This window comes from Tupaia chinensis, unplaced genomic scaffold (assembly GCF_000334495.1).
Source record: "Tupaia chinensis unplaced genomic scaffold, TupChi_1.0 Scaffold000179_1, whole genome shotgun sequence".
Classification (NCBI taxonomy): Eukaryota; Metazoa; Chordata; class Mammalia; order Scandentia; family Tupaiidae; genus Tupaia; species Tupaia belangeri.
This window is the reverse complement of record NW_006159654.1, coordinates 4,021,308-4,029,330: the sequence shown is the minus strand read 5'-3', so window position 1 is coordinate 4,029,330 and position 8,023 is coordinate 4,021,308. Positions and strand designations below refer to the sequence as shown.

Here is an 8,023-nt window from a genome sequence, read left to right as displayed (position 1 = left end):
AAACACCCTAATGAGACGTAGTCACATCTAATCCTTTCTCCTCCATTTCTCCATTCTGTTGAGAGTTAGAGCATCCAAGTATACACCTGGCATGTTATTCAAACCACCAGGGCCAGGATTCAAACCATGATCAGCCATGCAGAATCAAGCTCTCTTAAAAACTAGGCTACAGGAGGGACCAGCAGTTAGCATAATGGCTACGTTGCTGGACTCCCATGTAGTAAATCATAGTTCAAGTCCCAGATCCGGTGGCTTAAACTTTCTGTTAGAGCATCCAAGTATACACCTGGCATGTTATTCAAACCACCAGGGCCAGGATTCAAACCATGATCAGCCATGCAGAATCAAGCTCTCTTAAAAACTAGGCTACAGGAGGGACCAGCAGTTAGCATAATGGCTACGTTGCTGGACTCCCATGTAGTAAATCATAGTTCAAGTCCCAGATCCGGTGGCTTAAACTTTCTCCAGGCGTGTATGCGTGTGTGCCCAAGATCCCGAGAGGAGAACAGAAGAGAAGGGATTGTGGCATGGCCATCCCCCCAGGGCATGATTTCTTGCTTTATGTCTCTCTGTTTCTCTCTCTCTCTGTCTTTCTGGAGAGCGCACATACTCTATCGCAATAAAAAAAAAAAAAAAAAACTCTCCAAAAAAAATAAATAAATAACTTAGGCTACAGGGCAACACAATGCTTAATTGTTTAAATTTTACATTTATTTGTAAGTTTATCATTTATTTGTAAGTACATATTTTGCTGACATGTTGAGAACGAAAATTTTTTTACTCATATTAATCTTAAATGTTGCAATAGCACTTAAAATTCCTTTTCATTTATTATTATTTACATTTAACTACTGTACATCCTTACATTGCACGACTTGATTTTCCCAGCATGAATGTAGTGTATTCAAGTCAGTCATTACCATATACCTTATCATCAACAAATAAGTTCACTTGTGTATCTCTTAAGTGTTCTGTTTGTGTTTTCCTCATCCCCTTTCTTCCATTTCCATTATCCACCCACTATTACCCACGCCCTTCTGTACTGTCTCTAGCATCTACAGTTACTCTCTCTGCTATTGCTACTTTCAAATCTTCCCATTTCTGCTGTAGAGTGTGAGCGTTTGGTATATATTAAGTGGGAGCATACAATATCTGTCTTTTGTAGTCTGGCTTGCTTTACTTAGCATTAAATCTTCCATTTTCTAATCGATATTAGAGTTAAGAGATCTTTATCTTAGCGTCCCACTGATGACAAAGGTGGAACAACCTAAAATGGATGAAATAGAGTAGGGAAGACAGAATAAAAAGGGCGAATTTTCAGTTACAAGATCAGGAAATACAAGGAGATTTTGATAAGTGTGTGGAAAATGAAATTCAATAACAAGTTATTTTGGTTAAAAACATTTTTGAACCCATGCATAAATTTTGGGTAATACACATTTTCCATGATTTTTTTTAATACCTCCCACATAGAAGATTTTCAGTATGAACAAGAGATGTTGAGAGGATGAAGAGGATAAAAAAAAAAAAAAAGAATATGCCTGAAGTCTTAGGGGCACATTAACCCTCATCTGGGACTCAGGAGAGTAAGAAGACAGTGTAACATAATGGCAAAAACTTTAGAGAGGTTATTTTTAATTTAAATTGGTTTGATTCTCTCAGTGATTTTCTTCTTGACTAGGAGAAAGGAAGAAAAAGAGAAATCTTGTAAGACCAAACATTTTCCCTTAAGGCTCTAAGCTCCCTGAAAAAGATTGAGTTATCTTTAATTGGTAAATTTAAGTTCCTCTCCCTTAAGTCTACCCCAATTAGATGGACTAGGGGTCTCTAATTAAGATATATTAAGTTATAAATAATTGAAAACAAATGTCACTTTGTTTTTCACATTTAAATGTAGTACATATTAGTTTTAACCCTGCTACACCTAAATAGTTAGTAATTATCCTTACAGTTATAACCTCTGGAAAACCCCTGGGGAGTCTTTCTGAAGTTTTAACACTTTATACGGGTACTTACATGGAGTAGGCACTGGTAATTGTTTATTAAATTAATAAGTTGAATTAATTCCAGGGTAACATTTAAGTAGTAACTTTTTTTTCTTATTTGGTAACATTTGATATTTCTATTAATGAGTTGTTTTTTTTTGAGAGAGATTTTCACTGTAGGGCGCGTGCGCTCGCCAGACAGACAGAGAGAGAAATAGAGACAGAAAGCGAGAAATCACCCCCAGGGGGGATGGTCACGCCGCAATCCCTTCTCCTCCATTCTCCTCTCGGGATCTTGGGCACGTACGCACACGTGCCCGGCGTGAGTTTTAAGCCACCGGGTCCGGGACATGAACCGCGATCGACTACGTGGGAGTCCAGCGACATAGCCATTACGCTAACTGCTGGTTCCCTAATGAGTTGTTTTTTTTAATAGACTATAATTTTTTAGAACAGTTGTAATATTCACAGCAAAATTGGGCAGAAAGTAGGGAGCTTCCATATGCTCACTTAGCCCATCAACACCCCACACCCAGTGGTACATTTATTATAATTGGTTGAACTACCCTGGTACACCATTAGCACCCATGATCCATTTTCTTTGGGTTCACTCTTGATATTATGTGTACTATGGGTTTTCACAAATGAATAATGACATGTCTGTAACTCCTATTGTACTATCAGAATAGTTTTACTGCCCTTACAATCCTGTGTGTTCTGTGTACTTACCCTCCATTCTTAAAAATCCTGCCAACTGCTGATTTTTTTCATCATCTCCATGGTTTTGCAAAATGACATATAGCTGGAACCATATACTATGTAACCTTTCCAGACTGCTTCTTTTTCTCTTAGTAATATACACATTTAAGTTTTCTCCATGCCTTTTCATGACTTGATCATTAAAAAAAAAAAAATACTTTTTGAGCAGTTACATTTTCACAACAACGTTGAGAGGAATGTACAGAGATCTCCCTTATACTCCTTTCCCCCACACATGAATAGCCTTCCTCACTACCAGCATCCCCCTCTGGAGTGGTGCAAGTGTTATAATTGAGGAGCCTACGTCAACATATGTTTGTCACCCGAACTCCATAGTTTGCATGAAGATTCACTCTTGGTGTTATACATTCTGTAAGTTTGGACAAATGTAGAATGACTTGCTCATTTCTTTGTTGGCACTGAATAATATTCCATTGTCTGGATTACAACACATTTTGGCCTTTCACACATTGCAGTGCTACAGCGTATTAATCGTATACCTATTTAACACATGTATTTCCCTAAATTAGGAGTAATTACTTAAGTATATATGAGGACTGCATTTTCCCCCAAGATATCTGCATATAAGAAATTGTACATATTTTTTTAAATTTTGAATAAAATCCACTTCAAGTTCTCCACTTATCTAGCTGGATGAGAAGTTCAATACCATAAAATCAAGATACTCTTTTCCTTATAGGGCTACATCAAAGGATCTTCAAAAATTTAATGGAAGATTCCTATCATGAGAAAACTATATGTGGATTTCAAATTTTGTTTGTACCACAATAAACTCAGACTTTAATTCTAATTTTTCACATTCTTTTTGAAATCTCCTCATACAACAGTCTGAGTCTGTGGTGGTCTCAAACCAAAATCTGTCTATTATTGCCATGTTGTGGCTTCTCCTCATGGGCACCAGTGCTCTTCTACATGCTCAATATTGGCTGTTGTCTGGCATTAGCCGGTCTGGATCAACTCCAGAGATGCCTCTGAAGAAGGCCAGGCTCCAGAAGCCTTTTCTGCATCTCTCAGGATGACATCTACATCGTATTCTCCAGTCTTACAGATACTCACATTGCTATACTCAGACAGTCCATTTGAGGTTCCACCATCCTTACTGCACTGTGGAATTCACACAATGATGAATCTTCATTCCTAGATTTCTTTTCGAGCTTTATCTTTGATTCCTTTTATCAGTCTTCCTATTTCTTTAACATTACCAGATTTTATTTATTGTTTTATCTTATAATGCACATTAATTAAACAGATGGTTATATTTGTTTACATCATAAAACCAAAGATTCGGAACCTTCTTAAAATTGATTTTTTTTTCCAGAGACATTTTTGCTATAAGGTGTATGCACTTGCTGGAGAGACAGAGAAAGACAGAGACAGAAAGTGAGAAATCACACCCCAGGGTTCCACAATCGCTTCTCCTCTTTTTTCTTCCTGGGATCTTGGGCACACATGCACACGCACTTAGCATGAATTTTAAGCTGCCGGGTCCAGGACTCAACCCACACTCGAATACTTGAGACTCCAGAGATGTAACCATTACGCTGTCTGATCTATTTTAACCAACCCAATGATGAAATATCGCTTATGACTTTCCTGACCAGTGATCTCTGAACCTGTGCTTGAGGTGAGGTTATTACCTTATCAATTTCATGGTCAGACAATTCCATTAGATAGTCTTATTTATATTTAGATGTACCTTTTTGAATTTTCTATTTTTCTTATTACTTTTCTGTCTTCACCTTTGCCTTTCCAAAGTATTCTCAGAGATTCTCCTGTAGAAATTTTTTCTTCCTTTGTATTTTATCTATCTTGATCATCTCAGACATTCTGCAATTGTAATGATCATCTGTAGATAAATGGCTCTCAAAACTTTACCTCCAATATATAGATCATTGTATCAACCAATTTATATATCCCTGACTCAACATTTTCCATTTCCATATCCACTGACTCAGCACTTTGAGACCTGTTAGCATCAACTCTTACAATTCCTTCTATCATCTTAAATTCACTATAACTCAAACCTATTACATACAAAGACACATACACACACACACATGCACACACACACACACACACAGTTCTTCCTTCCCCCACTCTTTCTTTTCTATTTCTAATTCAAATATTCAAGTACCTGCTATTTGACAAATGCTATTTTAGGTACTAAGAAATATACCAATAATTAAAACACAAAATGTCTCTGCTTTCATAAAGTTTAAATTTGAAAAAGCAAGGTAGAAAAAACAAATAGAAAACTGATAAATGTATACAATGTTGGGTAAGGATAAGTACTATAGAAAAAAATAAGAGAAAAGGGATGGAATAATTGGAGGAAAGATATTTTATAAGATGGTGAGAGAAAGCTACTAATGACATGAGGTATGAGATTTACACAACTATAGCATAGCTGTCAGTGACTTAGACTGGAAACTTTGAAAATAAATATTTGTTTTTCCATAAATATGTATCTAATTAAGTGCCAACTTTGAAAAAATGATCTACTGAAATATTACCTCTACTTAAAGTTTTTGTTATATTTTTCCTTCTCAAGAAAGTAAATAGACCTTTAGTCTCTGAAGGTAGTAGATTCTCAAAGCTTAGTTGCAATGTAAAATTAGAAACTTATCAATGCATTCTGCATACTCTTTCAAATAAAAAATAATTTGCTTAGGGAGCAGTGGGTGGTGTAGTGGTTAAGGCTCTGGACTCCCACATGACTGACCAGAGTTCAAGTGCCCCAACCAGCACCTTGAAAATCATACCTAGCACATGTGCATGCATGCCCAAAATCCCAGTAGGAGACTAAAGGGGAAAGGATTGTAGTGTGGCCATCCACCCTTGGGAGTGATTTCTCACTTTCTTTTTCTCTGTCTCTCTGAGAGCACGCACACCCAATGGCAAAACCCTTTATTAAAAAAATTTGCTTATCTTGCACTTTGAATTGATCTCTTATCTATGCAGTATTATTTTTAGTTTTTTGCCAAAGGGCACATACACTTCCCAGAGAGAGACAGAGAGAAGATGAGAGAAGGAAAATGAAAAAACACCCCACATAGTGAAATGGTCACATCACAATCTCTTCTACTCTAATTCTCCTTCTGAGATTTTGGGACACATGCACACATACCTGTGTATTTTCAAGCTGTTGGGTCTGGGAATCAAACTGTATGGTTAACCATGTAGGAATCCAGCCCCCTTAAACACCATGCCACTGTTGGCCCTATATGTGTTTTCTTAACATCGTGCTTTGGTCATTTGGAAAATATTAGTTTAATGAATTATTCAGCTCTTCCAAACAACTGACACATTTCACTGTACAATGTCAAAAGACCATATTTGTTAATGTCATCATCAACCTAATCAAAAAATCTTTAAGTATTGAGAAGCTATCAAGCTCATGGGGTGGAAACAACTTTTTCAAAATTTGTTTTGACTTGAAAGTTTAAAATCTAGCATCGACAGTAAATACTGACTATAGTTGTTTCCCTTGTCATGATAGGTTTACTTCTTTCATCTTCCAAAAATGGCATGCCAAATACCTAAGCGTAATAACCAGTTTACCAGACATTTCTTTCAAGTAGAGATGATATTTTAAAAAAATAAAATAATTCCCTACTAAGTTCAACTTGCAGCTTAAAACACCAATGCTTTGAAACCCTAACACTATCCCTGAACCCTAAACCTAACCCTAACGCTATCCATAAAACATAACACTACACCTAACTCTTTCTTTTCTATTTCTAATTCAAATATTCAAGTACCTGCTATTTGACAAATGCTATTTTAGGTACTAAGAAATATACCAATAATTAAAACACAAAATGTCTCTGCTTTCATAAAGTTTAAATTTGAAAAAGCAAGGTAGAAAAAACAAATAGAAAACTGATAAATGTATACAATGTTGGGTAAGGATAAGTACTATAGAAAAAAATAAGAGAAAAGGGATGGAATAATTGGAGGAAAGATATTTTATAAGATGGTGAGAGAAAGCTACTAATGACATGAGGTATGAGATTTACACAACTATAGCATAGCTGTCAGTGACTTAGACTGGAAACTTTGAAAATAAATATTTGTTTTTCCATAAATATGTATCTAATTAAGTGCCAACTTTGAAAAAATGATCTACTGAAATATTACCTCTACTTAAAGTTTTTGTTATATTTTTCCTTCTCAAGAAAGTAAATAGACCTTTAGTCTCTGAAGGTAGTAGATTCTCAAAGCTTAGTTGCAATGTAAAATTAGAAACTTATCAATGCATTCTGCATACTCTTTCAAATAAAAAATAATTTGCTTAGGGAGCAGTGGGTGGTGTAGTGGTTAAGGCTCTGGACTCCCACATGACTGACCAGAGTTCAAGTGCCCCAACCAGCACCTTGAAAATCATACCTAGCACATGTGCATGCATGCCCAAAATCCCAGTAGGAGACTAAAGGGGAAAGGATTGTAGTGTGGCCATCCACCCTTGGGAGTGATTTCTCACTTTCTTTTTCTCTGTCTCTCTGAGAGCACGCACACCCAATGGCAAAACCCTTTATTAAAAAAATTTGCTTATCTTGCACTTTGAATTGATCTCTTATCTATGCAGTATTATTTTTAGTTTTTTGCCAAAGGGCACATACACTTCCCAGAGAGAGACAGAGAGAAGATGAGAGAAGGAAAATGAAAAAACACCCCACATAGTGAAATGGTCACATCACAATCTCTTCTACTCTAATTCTCCTTCTGAGATTTTGGGACACATGCACACATACCTGTGTATTTTCAAGCTGTTGGGTCTGGGAATCAAACTGTATGGTTAACCATGTAGGAATCCAGCCCCCTTAAACACCATGCCACTGTTGGCCCTATATGTGTTTTCTTAACATCGTGCTTTGGTCATTTGGAAAATATTAGTTTAATGAATTATTCAGCTCTTCCAAACAACTGACACATTTCACTGTACAATGTCAAAAGACCATATTTGTTAATGTCATCATCAACCTAATCAAAAAATCTTTAAGTATTGAGAAGCTATCAAGCTCATGGGGTGGAAACAACTTTTTCAAAATTTGTTTTGACTTGAAAGTTTAAAATCTAGCATTGACAGTAAATACTGACTATAGTTGTTTCCCTTGTCATGATAGGTTTACTTCTTTCATCTTCCAAAAATGGCATGCCAAATACCTAAGCGTAATAACCAGTTTACCAGACATTTCTTTCAAGTAGAGATGATATTTTAAAAAAATAAAATAATTCCCTACTAAGTTCAACTTGCA

At 36.1% G+C, this 8,023-nt stretch overlaps 1 protein-coding gene across 1 annotated transcript in view; it reads left to right on the top strand.

Moving 5' to 3' along the window:
- Nucleotides 1-8,023, top strand: part of GLRA3 (glycine receptor alpha 3) — a 123,151-nt gene that overhangs the window by 62,927 nt on the left and 52,201 nt on the right. The gene's annotated exons all lie outside the window — the stretch shown is intronic.